Source organism: Macrobrachium rosenbergii, chromosome 27 (assembly GCF_040412425.1).
Source record: "Macrobrachium rosenbergii isolate ZJJX-2024 chromosome 27, ASM4041242v1, whole genome shotgun sequence".
In the NCBI taxonomy this organism is placed as follows: domain Eukaryota; kingdom Metazoa; phylum Arthropoda; class Malacostraca; order Decapoda; family Palaemonidae; genus Macrobrachium; species Macrobrachium rosenbergii.
The window spans coordinates 16108908-16124284 of NC_089767.1; the positions used below are offsets into that span (position 1 = coordinate 16108908).

Below are 15377 nucleotides of genomic sequence, written 5' to 3' on the forward strand. Positions count from 1 at the left end.
CGCAATCACAGTTTTATTTCATTTGAAATTTGTTTTTACAGAATATGGTGTGCCGCATTTCAAACCAAGTTTTATTAATTGACAAAAAGCGTATCTCTGAATTATGCTTCATTCAGCAACTGACAGTAATGATGGTACAACCGAGTCAGCTGATGATTTTGAGAAAGTAAACATTACCGGAAATGACGCATGATCGGTTGATATTATATATAATAAGATGATAATAATGCGTTATATATAATAATTGATAGAGAAAACCAATTAACAGTTTTATAAAATTTATCACTGTTTTAAATTTGTTTTGATCTGACTTTTGCAATGGGTACTGTTAAAATTTCAGAGTTTTATTAAACAGTGAAACAAAATTACCTCTGGTAAAATTCTTATGAACTGTTTTTATAAATTTTATTAACAATGATTTGATGTGTGATTACATTACGTAACTATACTCTACACACTGGTTATAATTTAACACACGAGAAAAGATAATTACATCACTTTGCTTGAAATGCCAAAAGCATAATGCAACTTTTTTTTTTTTTCCATTGGGCATATGACGAGTCCTAATAACGATGATAATAATGGCTTGTTGGATCCGCTATAATAATTGACCTGACAGTGTGTGTGTGTGTATGTGACAATGTGTATAAATATGTATAATTGTTTTAAATATAATGTGTGTATGTATACATTATATATATAAATGGACATATATATATATTTAGTATATATATATATATATATATATAATATATAAATATATATATATATTAAAACTCATGTATATATACGCACATACAACTGTTTTTAAAAATTTTACTACATACATAAAGAAACAGAAGTAATGAAGACAAAATATGAACAAAGAGCTAAATAACATCAGGTGTAGAAATGCTGAATGATGTTGAATCTTTCACAAGGTATTTATAAACTATGATATCCAATACGGGTTCTCTTCACTTGGATTTGGAAGTCAAATAAGACTGGAAATGCACGCGAAAGTAAGTTTATACTTAATTGTATGATCTGTATTGCTATACGGACATGAATCATGGTATGACAATGGAACTATATATAAAAGATTATTTTGATCTGAGAATAAAGCTTTAAGAAGAATGTTAGAATTAAGATGACAGGATAAAGTGTGAAATAATACCATAAGGGAACTTTCAGAGGTTTCAAGAGTAGATGAGGCAATGACGAAAAGAAAATGGAGATTATTATTATTATTATTATTATTATTATTATTATTATTAGAAGATTATTATTATTATTATTATTATTATTATTATATTATTATTACCCACTTAGAAGATGAACTTATGGAACAAACTCACAGCTGAAATTCAAGCTTCCAAAGAATATGGTGTTCATTAGGAAGTAAGAGGAGGCAAGGGGAAATACAGCAAGAAGAGATCTCACTTATTAATATATCTCATTTATTAATATGAGAAAATAAAATAATAAATTACTAAATACATAAAAGTGTATTAAAACGCAAGAATAGCATTAGGGTAGCAATGCACTGCATCTTCCCTTGAACTTTTGAAGTTCCAATCGCATGAAATTCTCATGGAGACTGTTCCACAGTCCAACAGTGTCAGGTGGCTTGGTTATATCCATAGCATAACCCCCGTGGGCACCAGAAGTACTAGAAGACTCAGAACTACTTAAATGAGAACTGTGAGAATGGAGATGGATAGATATTTGTGGAAAACAAATCACAGGAAAGACATGTGCGGCAGTTTCCCATTAATTTGTCCTCCAAATTCTTGCTTAATATTTCCTATATCATCATCTTCCTTATTCCTTAGGCCTTATTTGCTTGTCTCTATTGGCTCATCTTAAAAACTACAATTACTGGTTTCTTGATATAAAAATTCTTATATTTTATTACATGTGTGCTTAAACTGGGGCAGAGTTGACATGCTTACGTCATTTTTTATTGTTCTATTTATTTTCGCCCTGACAGTAGCCTAAGTGTGTGTGTGTGTGTGTGTGTGTGTGTGTATATGAGAGAGAGAGAGAGAGAGAGAGAGAGAGAGAAGGGGAAGGGGGGTGGCGGAAGGCGAAAGGGAACTGTAATTTCATCGGTACAGATAATGTTTTGAACTTCGCTAATAAAACTAAGCAACTCGGCATCCATGAACACCTCATCCAAGGTCGATAAAAAGGCGTGTCTTATAATCCATTTTCTTTGGCAAATGACCACATAGTTTGACGTATTTAAGTGGGACCAGTCTCTATGGCCACTGCTTTGTCGGCCAGGCAATCGACACACAAGGACAGTCGGAACAAGACGTTCTCCAAGGGGCTAGACTTGCTTGGCACCGTTGTTAGTTCCTTCAACTGCCTTAGGTAAAGTGAACAATTACCAGCTGTTTTGTGAACTAATTCTTACCATTTTCAGGAGAGCAATTAAATTTCTCAGAGGACTTGGCCCAAGACGAAAGATTTTTCAGTTTTACAAAATTCTTATTAATACAACATATGTAAGCCATAATTTTGGGATTAATGATTAGCAGCAGTAAAATGAGTAAACAAATACAGCAACTAATTTCGGATTCATTCTAACCAGCATAATTAAAAAGATGTTGTGAATCCATGCTTCCCGGTAAAAACCAATAAATGTAACCAGGCTAGTTGACAAGTGAAAAGTACTAAAACATAAATGTATGTAGAAAAATCTTCTTATAAGTACACAAATAAACACACAAACATAAATTATATAATTGTATAGGCTATACACACACACACACACACACACACACACACACACACACACACACACACACACATTACATATATATATATATATATATATATATATATATATATATATATATATATATATATATATATATATATATATATATATAATAAGAACAGCTATATAGTAGAGAATCTAACAACGAATCAACAGCCAAGAAACGTTCTGCGTGATAAATGGTCGTCAAAAAAAAAAAAAAAAAGAGCTTGAGAGTTGAATGGCGTAACTGGACTGTTAAGCAAGTCAAAAATTTTTATAGACTAAACCTTTGCTAGTATTAAAATATAAGCTAATTGAACTTTTATCATATTGTACTCTATTTTAATTCTTATAACAATATCTCGTTTTGTATTTTTCCGTTGTCACAATTATTCCTAGCGGAAACTAGTTTCAACTCTTATTATTCTCTTTACGAGGATTTTATTGACGTGATAAATATACTTTTACTGCAAGTAAAAGTATATTTTCCCTTTTGTTGGGTTGATACCAGAGTCGTACAGCCTAACCATTTATTAAGAAATTTTTAAAGACGAGGTTGCTAGACATCACCCACCCCCTTTTTTTTTTAAAGCAGATGGTGATACTCATTTAGGCCTGCAGCTGGGTAGAGAAATTCCTGGACCTGACACGCGTGAACCTAGCACTGCATTATTCAGCCATGGAACCAGTGTGGCTGACTGCACCTTCTAATTACATATAGCCTAATAATTACAAACACACACACATACACACACGCATACACATACGCACAAACATCTGCAAAGGTAGTAAGCGGTACAAGTTAGACATTTTCACCCTAGGAAATGACAGTGGTTTGGAATATTGACGTGCAGAAAGAAAATGACAGCATTCTTGCCCCTCTGCGTGGTGTGAAAGTCACCAAACTGGCATTATTCATGGAGCTTGCAGCCCCATATCCCTGCTCTAATACTGCAAAAATCAGGAGAATGAATGAATAATTAGGTCTTGGGGTTCTGAATGTGAGTGGATGAGGTGCACAAAAGAAGAACTATAAGGAAGCTGTTTTGTTTAGGGGGAGGAAGCTGGATGTTTTAGCACTCACCGATACAAAGGTGAAAGAACAATGTTTGCAAGGTGGAAAGGATAAAGAGTGATTGTGTTTGGGTTAGCTGAAAAGTTAAGTATATCTTAGTTTAACCAGACCACTGAGCTCTCCTAGGGCTGGCCCGAAGGATTAGATTTATTTTTCCGTGGCTAAGAACCAATTGGTTACCTAGCAACGGGACCTACAGCTTATTGTGGAATCCGACCCACATTATAGCGAGAAATGAATTTCTATCACCAGAAACAAATTCTTTTGTTCTTCACTGGCTGGTCGGAGAGTCGAACTCGCGACCAACAGAGTGGTAGCCGAGAACGGAACCCGCTCACCCAGCGAGAAACTTTGGGATAGCTGAAAAGTACTGAACGAGACATGTAGTGTCTGGAAGACTCTGGGAATTGTGGGCACAGAAGGTAGTAAGAGGGAATGAAACCAGTAAGTTGTGGGATGAAGAAATGGTAAGTTTAGCGAAGGAAAAAAAGAGATTATTTGAAGTACAGTTCCATGCCTAAGAAGAATATTTACCGACATATAGGAGGATGGATAGAGCAGCTAAAACGACAGTGAGAAAGAAAAAGAAGGCAAGTACTGTACTAATAAAAAACAGGGGAAGAAGGCGTAAAAGAGCTTCAGGTAGGATAAAAAGTAGTTCTCCAAGTAGGCTAAATGCAGAGAAATGTTAATGAACCAATGGATCTAAGAATACTAAAGGAAATGGAGAGATGCTGAAACAAACGCAGACCTGGATTTTGAAGTTCTTCGGAACTTTGAAAATAGGAGAGAAACAGCTGAAAGAAGCAAAAGCGAGGCGGGGGGCGGGCGTGGGATAGTGTAAATTTAAGAATGTTTATGAAAGAGAATGATGAGGATTTAAGGAAATTATTTAAGATCTTTAAGGATGCAAATTCATCAGGATTACTATATCGGTTTTGTTTTAAGTTGCTTATACAAAAACAAAATTATAAGAATGTGTCTGACTGGTAAGGCAAAGTTCAGGTCTCCAAGTCATACTGCCCGGGGCCCTGCACTGGCACGCACATATTAATGCATACCTACATATATATATATATATATATATATATATATATATATATATATATATATATATATATATATATATATATATATTTGCTTGTTTCTACACTTGAGAAATGGAGTACACCTATCCGAAATATGAAAACTACTAAATGGCAAAAAAAAAAAAAAAAAAATGAATTGAGAACGACACACATCGTGTCAGAAAATCGAGTTATTAATGGCCACTCTTTATCAAGACTGAGCTGATCAACTCATAGCTTCCATAACTTACAAGGGTACTGGGTGTGGCACCGATGTCATATTGAATATTTGAGGCAACAGTGACACATTATTCTTTTTGTTTTGTGTTCTACATAGGATCGACGTGCTTTACGAAAGCTTTTATGTACTCTAAACATTGAATTTTATCGTCTTTTCACTTAAAATGATTTGATCTCTTGTTAACAGTGTAAACACAAAAGAACATCGCAAAGGGACGAAGCATTTATCAATTATAATTCCCGTGGGTGGAGGCTATTCCAGAGATATAGCCTAATGAACTGAATGTCAAAGATATTTGTGGATTAACATTTGCGAACATAAAAAAAATGTTAGCGCGTCTATAAGCGACAAAAATTCATAATTTGCCACTGCTACAAACTTACCAATCAACTGTTATGGTGGTGATCGGCTGACAGCGATTTTAAGTACAGAACCTGAATATGACTGGCATATGTACAGCACAGTAGATATCAACTTAAGTCTCTTGAAAGCAGAGTGGTTTAAGTCACTGTCTATCGTTTTCTCTAAACCAGGCAACGATTCGATTCCCGTCGGGGACGGAGCACTTATCAATTGTAATTTCCTTTAAGTGTAAGTTATTCCCAAAGCATAGGAAACTGGGTATTAGACGGTACCTGTGGCTTAATATTTATGAAAAAAAGCCACGCGTTCATAAGAGATAGAGATTCATATATATATATATATATATATATATATATATATATATATATATATATATATATATATATATATATATTATATATATATATCTATATATATAATATATATATATAATTATAATAACTCTATGACTTTTATATTAAACACTACAGGAAAGAAATGAAAAGGTTGTAAATCCTGACCAGATGGCTTTATTGCTATACCATCTTCAGAGGACTGATACAAATTGGTAGAAATTTACAATATATATGCTAACAAGACAATACATATGAACATACAGACGTTGGAAACTAAGTATTTGCACGTGGCCGGTTTTTATTGGCGGAGTCCTGCCGTCATTAGTGACAAGTCAACTTTTACAAATCCGATTATCTACCACTTTGTATCGGTCCTCCGAAGAAGGCTTAGCAATAAAGCCAACACCGGTCAGGATTTACAAACACACACACAATATATATATATATATATATATATATATATATATATATATATATATATATATATATATATATATAAAAAAACAGTAAATCTGCTGCTATGTATCAGTCCCCTTCAAGATGTCGGAATAGATGAATAGATGAAGCCATTCATGATCATACATGTGACTTTTACACAGACAATATGTATGTATATGATGTATGTATGTATATATATATGTGTGTGTGTGTGTGTGTGTGTGTGAAATGCAGTTAAATGAACCAAAAAAAGGTAAAAAAGGTTAAGATTGCTACTCTAGGCAGGAAGGAGGCAGAAGTAGCACTCCAGGCATTCTTGACAGTGCGTGAGTGCGTCACTTTTCAGTTAGAGAAAACCAGCCGACACTTACGCAAATATTGCTTTCAAGACACCACCAAATCCCCATGACACAATTGCCTTGCTGGACCAATTATCAAATCTGCTTGTTCTGCTTCACGAACTATCTCGAAATATATTGTTGATTTTTTAAATGTGTACAGATCAGTGAGTATCCACACTTATCTACCCAAGTACCTTTTGATGAGAAGCTACAATGTATAATCTGGTACCCTGACAGCAGACAGTAATGAAACTATGTGTAAAGGATTTTAAATATAAAATCAACGAGAAATGTATGGAAAATTCCCTATCACAACGGTAAAATCTACTAAGGCCATGGAAAAGATTGTTGCTTTCGCTTTTTGGATTGTCGCATACATCAAAGTACTGATGGATTTAAAATCAGTGTAGTATACAAAAACTGACCAATATTTCCGCATAGCCACGTGCAATTTTATTCTGGAAGCTGCAAAAACTAAAATCAGCATTCAGGTTAACAATTTCACTATCATCACGCATATTTAGCAAGAATAACAAAATTAAAACAACTGGGAATACAAGGAATAAATTTAAATATCCTGATATTATCTTGGACATTGCACTGGGAACGGAAAAAAATTCTTTTGATGATACAACAGAGATCCATTCAGAACCAACAGCTTATTTATACATTAGAACTGTAATAATTACAGATATACCGCTTTTGTTAAAGAATGTGAGTGCTATTTAAGAATATTAACACAATAAAAACACATAGAGAAGTCTTCTGGGATATGTATATCAAATTCTATGTAGGCTTACTGCTATCCTAACACAAATACAGAAGCTAAAACCTTGTATATTCTAACATGATGGATCATAACAGAATTGTTTTCAAAATGGAAGAATTGATAAAAATATGTATGTTAGCATAGAGTTAATAAACCTGATCCATTTATTCCTTAATAAATATGTAAACTGACAGATTTCAAGCAGCGCAGGTTGCCTAATCCGGAAAAGGACAAAACATCATGCTAGCAAAGTTTACTTCAAGAAATACTCAGGTGTGACATTTGGCAGTCCTTTAAAAGCAAGATTTGAAGGAATCTATCGTAGCATAACTACCTCCTCTCCTGATGTTAACAATTGTAATAATTTACTGGTTTCTCTCTACTGCGTTGCCCTATCATATATTTTGTAAAGGTCTGAATACACAACACCTGTCAGGATCAGACCTTTTGTTTTGCGCCTCGTTCTTTCCTTGCAGTAAATCACCAACACACACACACTCTCTCTCTCTCACACACACACACACACATATATATATATATATATATATATATATATATATATATTATATATTTGTGTGTATGTGCGTCTTTGTGTGGAGAGGATGACGTATTCCGATATAATGTTGGCACAATTTGGTGAATGTCATTTCCTCTATTCCTGAATGCATTCAGCCTATATTAGACAGTCACTGGGAATTTGCTTGTCATTGTATCCAAATTTTAATGTTAGAGCCACGAAAGCGCAAATAATTTTGTAATATTTGTGGCTTTATACCATTAATACTTTTCAAACTTTTTATCGTAATTTAAGAAAACAATACACATTTTCCTAGCAATACTTAGCCGTTCGTTGGAGATACACTACTTTCTGTGGTACTCTCATGCATGACCTAGAGAGGATGTAAAAAACTTAAAAAATGACATGCACTGACAGTCGATGGCTGATAAAAACTGGGAACCACCCTTATCACCCTTGACAATTTAAGCAATCGTGCTACACTGCACATCGTTAATTTTTTTTAAACTGAAAATCACTGTAAAATTAAACAAACTGTCTTTTTCTTAAAACAACATACACATACAATTACTCCTTCGTAATTTGTGATTTTGTTCGCTCCTACCGCAGTGGGATTACTGTATTAGGCTAGACATATATTACCATATGTATGTACAGTACTGACCGCCGTTACCCCTTTAGTGTGCAATTTGCTGTGAATTTGGCTGTGGAAATAGCATTTTATCAACTCGATTCAATAATACATCTCATACTTCACGCAGAGTTCTCTTAACCAAACCGACTCTTGAGTAACATTTTATAGCCCAATAGCTGCTGTCATCTAGTGACAACCAGCAACCATATATCCAAAACAAAACATCCCTGACAAATAAGTGTCGGCTGCCACTTCGGGTCTCAAATGCTGATCTTAAATTATGACCTAAATTAACATATGCAATTAAAACTGAAGTGTTTTTGTTTATGATTATTTCATATATATATATATATATATATATATATATATATATATATATATATATATATATATATATATATATATATATATATATATATATATATTATATATATATATATATATATATATATATATATATATATATACTGTATATATACATAAAGCTGAATATCTGTAAAAATTTTGTAAATACTGTATTCTGAAATGATGGACCCTTTTATTTAACTTTAGTATGCTAGCACAAGCCGTTTTTCACTGCCCGTAGCTTATAGTGTTGTTATGTGACCATCAGTATTCGTGGCATTTTGATCTGCCAACGAATGCACATTTCACAATTTAATTTTTTTGAAATGCTTACCGAAGCTACGAAGGGATAATCAAGTTTGCCTAGCATACTTTCACTGTAAAAATTGATATGATTTAGATACTATATAAATTAATATGATTTATACTGCTGCAATGATTAAGTGCTAGATTACGTAGTCTACCGGTGGACTGAGAAACTGGATCTTAGCATCAACATGTTTAGCAGTATCCTAGCCTTGGCTTCTTTGCTGAGTTGTCAGAAAAATACACTGATTGCTACCAGGGAACTTCAGATGAATTATTGCACCCTAGTTTCTTTTTTGAATAGTAAAAAAAACGTAGCCTACTTGTGAACTTTTGATACAGTATACTAGCCTAGACTAGTTTCCTAACCTAGTTTCTTTCTTGATTATTCAGAAAAATAACGTAGCCTACTTATGAATTTTAGAGACTGTATATGTACCAGCCTAGACTTCTTCGTTGCGTTGTCTAAAAAATACTGAAGCCTACCATGGAACTTCAGTGCAGTATCCTAGCCTAAATTCTTTCTTGAGTAGTTGAAAAAATAATGTAGCCTACTTGTGAATTTTAAATAGAGCATCCTAACCTTGGCTTCTTGTTGAGTAGTCCTAGCCTACTAGGAAATTTTAAATACAACATCCTATCCTAGACTCCTTTGTTGAGTAATAAAAAAATTACTGTAGCCCATTGGGGAATTTTAGATCCAATATCCTTGCCTACCTTTTATTGCTGGTTAGGTAACAGATTGAATATCAACAACTTTCTGAGTGCAATAACATTATTATTTCTAATGCTATGACCTCACATTTTACTGTTTAATTTGATGGCAATTTCACGTAAATTACCCTTTTTTTTTAATTATCAATTTTTGAGGCAGTATTTGCAAAAACGTGAAGTATGTCACTCCCCTATTTATGCATTAAATCTGTTTTACCAAGTTTTTATGGTATAAAATCCCCAAGATATTGATTACATGTTACATTATGTTGTTTTATAATACTGCATGGTAATAATTAAAAAGGGAATTGCTCTAAACATGCCCCTACCTCAATTTTTGTCTAATTCAGAAAAATTTCTTAAGATTTCCAAAATTTTGACATACATACTTAATAAACATCAGTAAACATTAATAAACATGTCAGGAAATATGTTAACGATCATCCTAGCAAATCTGTGAATGATTAGTTATGATGGATGTAATACTGATTAATGTACAATAAAATTTCAAAAATGTCCTAAAAAATAATGTCACACAGTTACTATCCTAAAACCCCATGAATAATATTTAATGATGAAGATAATGATTATTGACACAAAGGAAAATCCAAAAAATTCATAGTCACACATTGTTAATAAACATCAATAAACATGGAGTAAGTTAATAATAATTCTAACAAGTTTCTAAATAATAATTAATGATGACAATAATAAACAAAAATAATCATTAAAAAAATTTAACAATGAAAAACTGATAATGGAAATAATAGTTTACTCACCAAAAATTTTAGGAGTCCTGTCTTGTTTATTATTATTGTAGAGAAGTCAGTGGCATTAATCCATACACAGGTCGAGGTCATCAACAAAAAATTGGGGGAGGCTGCCAATGCTGAAAAGACTATGTCCAAACTTGCATTTATAGCATGCCAAGTTGAAAGCAATACTAGGACATGGCATGGTTTTCTGTGCGAGTCCATGCTGAGACAGATCCAAACGCTGTCACAGAGTTTGGCAGTCTTCAGGTACTGGAAGTTGCAGATATTTCTTCACTCCATGCCTTCTGTTAGTATTCAAAGTGTGAGACATCTGTTCCAGCCCTCTCCCCACCAACAAGAGCTTTCTTGAACCTTTCACAGGTGTTGCAACATCCTCTTTCACAGGGCAGAAACAAATATTATAATGGGTAATGAAAACCTTGGCGTAATAATTTAACTTCACCACAGTGACACCAGGCTGGCTGACAATCATCCAGTCAAGGTATTTTCCGTACAGTGTCATACAGTGGAGGTGAGACTTCAATACCGGTTTGGGGTGTAATAGTGATACATTCTGTGTCACTATTAATGTTATGGAGTAGCAAACACTCGTCATCTGAGATGTCACTGTCACCATGATCGTAATAGCCTAATAGCCTAACGAGATTTTTTCTTTACAATACTAGCCTTCCCTTTGACTACTTCCTCCCTCCTTTCATATCTTTAATATTACTGCTTTCCCCACACACCGTGACACTGCCTTGTTCAATAACAACACTATCACCAAGATCTATTACCGGAGAAGGCTCATAACCATCACTGTCACTAACATTTGAACACAAAACATTACTATCCAAATTACCTTTACCACAGAGGTTAGGACAGAGTTATTTCCCCATTTTCGTTTTTTTTCACACTATTCCGGAATGACCCAGCCACATCGCAAAACTTCCACAGAATCTACGTTGGCTAAACTCGTTATAGCTGTAATATTATTGCTGTACAAATAATAACACAGCCAGTAATAGCTATAAAGTCGACCGGCTCTCACCAGACTTGACAAAATTGCCGAATGACGGTTGGGTTGGCCTAAGCTCAGTTCTTAACAAGTTATTCCTTATAACGGCCCTCCAGAGACATGATGCACAGATAGGCTAGCCTACTGCATGGCTTTAACAACATCCTCGAAGACCAAAACATTATGTGTTAAAAGCAATTGAGAAAAATCAATAGAAAATATTAATTTGTGACTAAGTAAATTTCAATGACAACACAGCATTGGCAAAGTTTTTACAGAAGCACACTCTAGAGCACAATAAGTGTGAAAGTATCAAATGAAATCAATCTAATTCAATAAATAATTGCAACAAGAACTTAGATTTTAAATCTGAATCAACGATGCGTCATTTGAAATCCATTTAGGTCTAGTGGCCCTTATCCGTTCCTCTGTAGAATTTTACTTTTCAATTTGAGGGGTGTCACCACTTATCTCCCATTGCACAGGATTGAATTAAAGGAAATTAGCTATCTCAGTGTCACAAGTTATTTTCTATTCATTAATCTACTGAGTTTAGAATCATTACTCCTTCAAGATGGAGACTATACACCAAAAACCAGGTTATCATAGTTTTCATTCACTAAGTGAAGTTCAGGTTTTCTTTCATTGGTTAATCCGATGAGCGTTACCTTTCCTTTACAGCCATCATGAAAGTCAACCTACCTCATTTTTCACTGATTCTTACCATTCTCTTCAGGCAGAGGCTAAAGAGGGCATTTAGGTGTCTATTTTACCTATTTTTGCTCTAGAAAATTTTACCCTTCCAACAAAATAGTTGTCTTGGGCTACATAATGTGAACCGTGTCTGCATTTCAGGGGCCTCATAATGAAAAATCTGTCATATTCACGATTTCTTGTTTTACAAGCAAGTTTCGAGATATAGTTTGGGTCTCACTGAACTGCCTCTGCTGTTGAAATTATTTAGCTGATCACTGATGGCCCATTTTAAATCAAAACATTATTATTACTGACGAATTTGTTTCATTATACTTGTACATTTTATGCAATATCTGTAGCACAGAAAAAATCGAGTACAATAATAATCTGAGAACGATAAAATTTTCACTTCAGGGAAACATGGCGGGCGAAAATCAGTTGTTAAAAGAAAAGATAAGAACTCGAATGGAGGTCGTGGAACTGTGGAACACAGGGAAGTCAGCCAGGGAAATTGCAAAGAAAAGTACCGTCAGTATTACAACAGTGTATCGGTGTGTAAAGCGTTGGAAGCAATTTGGTATTTTCCATGACAGGAAAAGGAGTGGCAGACCTCGCTCAGTAACGTCTCAAGTGAAAATTCGAAGTGAACATAACATCAACAGTAATTCTACAAAGAGGACAAATAAAACTTCTCCAATAGAAATGTATCAAGTAAACACTCAACGACTTGTAGAACTGAATCGAAGAACTAACTCATTACGGGATATTGATGACGCCCATAGGATAGAACGACTCCTCTTTGCAGTCAGATACGCTCAAATTCCCTTTGATGTATGGAAATCGGTCATCTTTAGTGCTGAGGCTTACTTTACTAAAGCAGAATCCCCTGAAACTAAAACTGGATACAACAGAGACGTAGAAACACCCCACACCTTTCATCCGGCAATGTGGGGTTGGGTCTCTGCTTTTGGTCCTGGAGAACTGGTCAAGATTTCTAATCCACTCACCACTGATGGCTTTATCTGCTTGCTTGAGAAATTCTTGCTTCCCATCCTAAGAAGAGCCGGCAGCCTGACGTATCCTTCTGCAGTACTTGTACACAACAACAACATATTTTTGAGACATGAACGAGTCAGGATGTGGCTGGAAAAGAATCCTGAGATCAAAATACTCTGCTGGCCTGAGATATGCAATGATATCCACCCTATGAGTGAAATCTGGGACCTGGTTTGCAAGCACTGGATCATTCACCAACCACAGGATGAAACAGAGGCATTTACAAAGGCAAAGCAGTTGTGGTGCAGCCTCAGCAGCAATCCTGAAATATGCAGGAGAACAATTAGTTCACTGCCATCGAGATTTGAGCTCGTAATCGCTAACAATGGTAACTGGGTCTTTCCTAAATGGAAGTAAGATTTATGACGGGCTTGATGAAGATTTCTAAGTTACCTTAAGATAACAAATACGCTACAGTGTATATCTGCCTTAGAAGTGGTAAAGTTTTCATTCTCAAGACATTTCACAGGTTATGAAGCAAATAAGTACAGTACCATATAATTTTGCCGTTAACACATTAATTACTATAAATTTTGTAAACTTACAGAAAGAAGAGCAAATTCAGTGTAAAAAATCAAATAAAAATTGATTTGAAATGAGTTACTTTATTTCAGCCATTTGCAATTTGATTGTTTATGGTAATCAATGACTTGGTTTTTATATAGGGAAAATTCAGTTGTGAAGAAAAACAATAAGAATATTTTAATAAAAGAGCATAGGAATGAGTAGAAAGAACACTGTTATAATAATTATAATTGAAAATAAATTAATGAAGTTGAAATACAAAAATGTAGAAAGCTTTGTAGTTCGGTTTTAATTCTTAAAAGCTACATTTCAAATCTTACGTCGAGCAAATTTTATGAATAACTGAAATATTAAAAGACGGACCGAACATGCACGGTGCTGGTGTGAAATGCCTTAGGCATCACATGGATTATGAGGAACCTAGTTAAAAAATAAAACATTTTTCGTAATGTTCGTTTTGTTCCCAGATAAGAATTTGGTTGTCTTTGAATTTGTTCTTCTTTTCCCAAGGTTTCCCAGTTTTTTGGGGGGAAAACTTTCCCTTCTGAAGTTAATGAATATTTCCATCAGCTACCTTGTAAAAGTTCTACCTGAAAAGAAAACAATCAAATTTGTTCTTTCACGGATAGAAATTAATGAAAGAAATTAATATTGTTACCACATTTAAAGTAATTTAAACCTATACATCCTTTACACATCTTGCTCCCCCAATTTAACAAGAAGAGGGGAACTACCATTACTCAGATTATTCCTGGAAAAGAGACGGATCCAAATTATCTGCTATTCACGATATGCTACAAGCATTCATTACAACATGACTCATGAAATCAGGCTATGGTTTGTTCTTTATCTTAAAATATTTTCCCGTCACATTGGACGTCAGCATCCTATTAGACACCAAAATAGAAAATGAGGCGAAACTAATTAGCGTCACTTCAATTACATCAAAAGTTACCCTGGAAAAATTATACTTGTTGCTAAATGGGAGCTGATGCAAGCGGTAAATTCCATGGTAAAAGAAAACTTGTTCCCATCAAGAGACTTCTAACACCCCAGAAGTTGATTATCTAGTTAAACCGGCTGACGTGGTTCTCATTTTCAATCAAAAGAAAGTAACACCAAGTTCATGGCACTATGTTTAATGCCACTTACAATATTTATAAGAGAATTCTAATGCAACACCCTTTAGAATGTTGCTCTAAGATAATTGCTGCAAATTTCTCTCCCTTTTTTTTTGACATAAAAAAATTCAGTCACATTCCCATTGACATCTTGGGTTCATAGACCGCTTCAAACTTGCCATTGTTACAAGGAGATTAGATAGAGAGATCGTACATTTCTGAGGCGATCTCGTAACACCCATGAGCCACCTCTTCCTTGCTGAAACTGCAGAAATCGTGATACTCGGAGTGTCAGGTTAAGAGAATGTTTCT

The 15377-nt window shown here is 34.4% G+C and overlaps 1 protein-coding gene across 8 annotated transcripts in view; it reads right to left on the bottom strand.

Moving 5' to 3' along the window:
- The window catches only part of LOC136853433 (glutamate receptor ionotropic, delta-1-like), a 276672-nt gene that overhangs the window by 132793 nt on the left and 128502 nt on the right, over nt 1-15377 (bottom strand). For 3 of the 8 annotated variants that reach the window (XM_067128999.1, XM_067128992.1, XM_067128994.1), the window contains exon 1: nt 10674-12869. The exons of 4 other annotated variants lie outside the window; for them this stretch is intronic. The gene's annotated coding sequence lies outside the window, so the exon portion shown is untranslated. Of the gene's footprint in view, nt 1-10673; nt 12870-15377 lie in introns of those variants that run through there. One more of the 8 variants, XM_067128996.1, reaches the window with a different exon arrangement.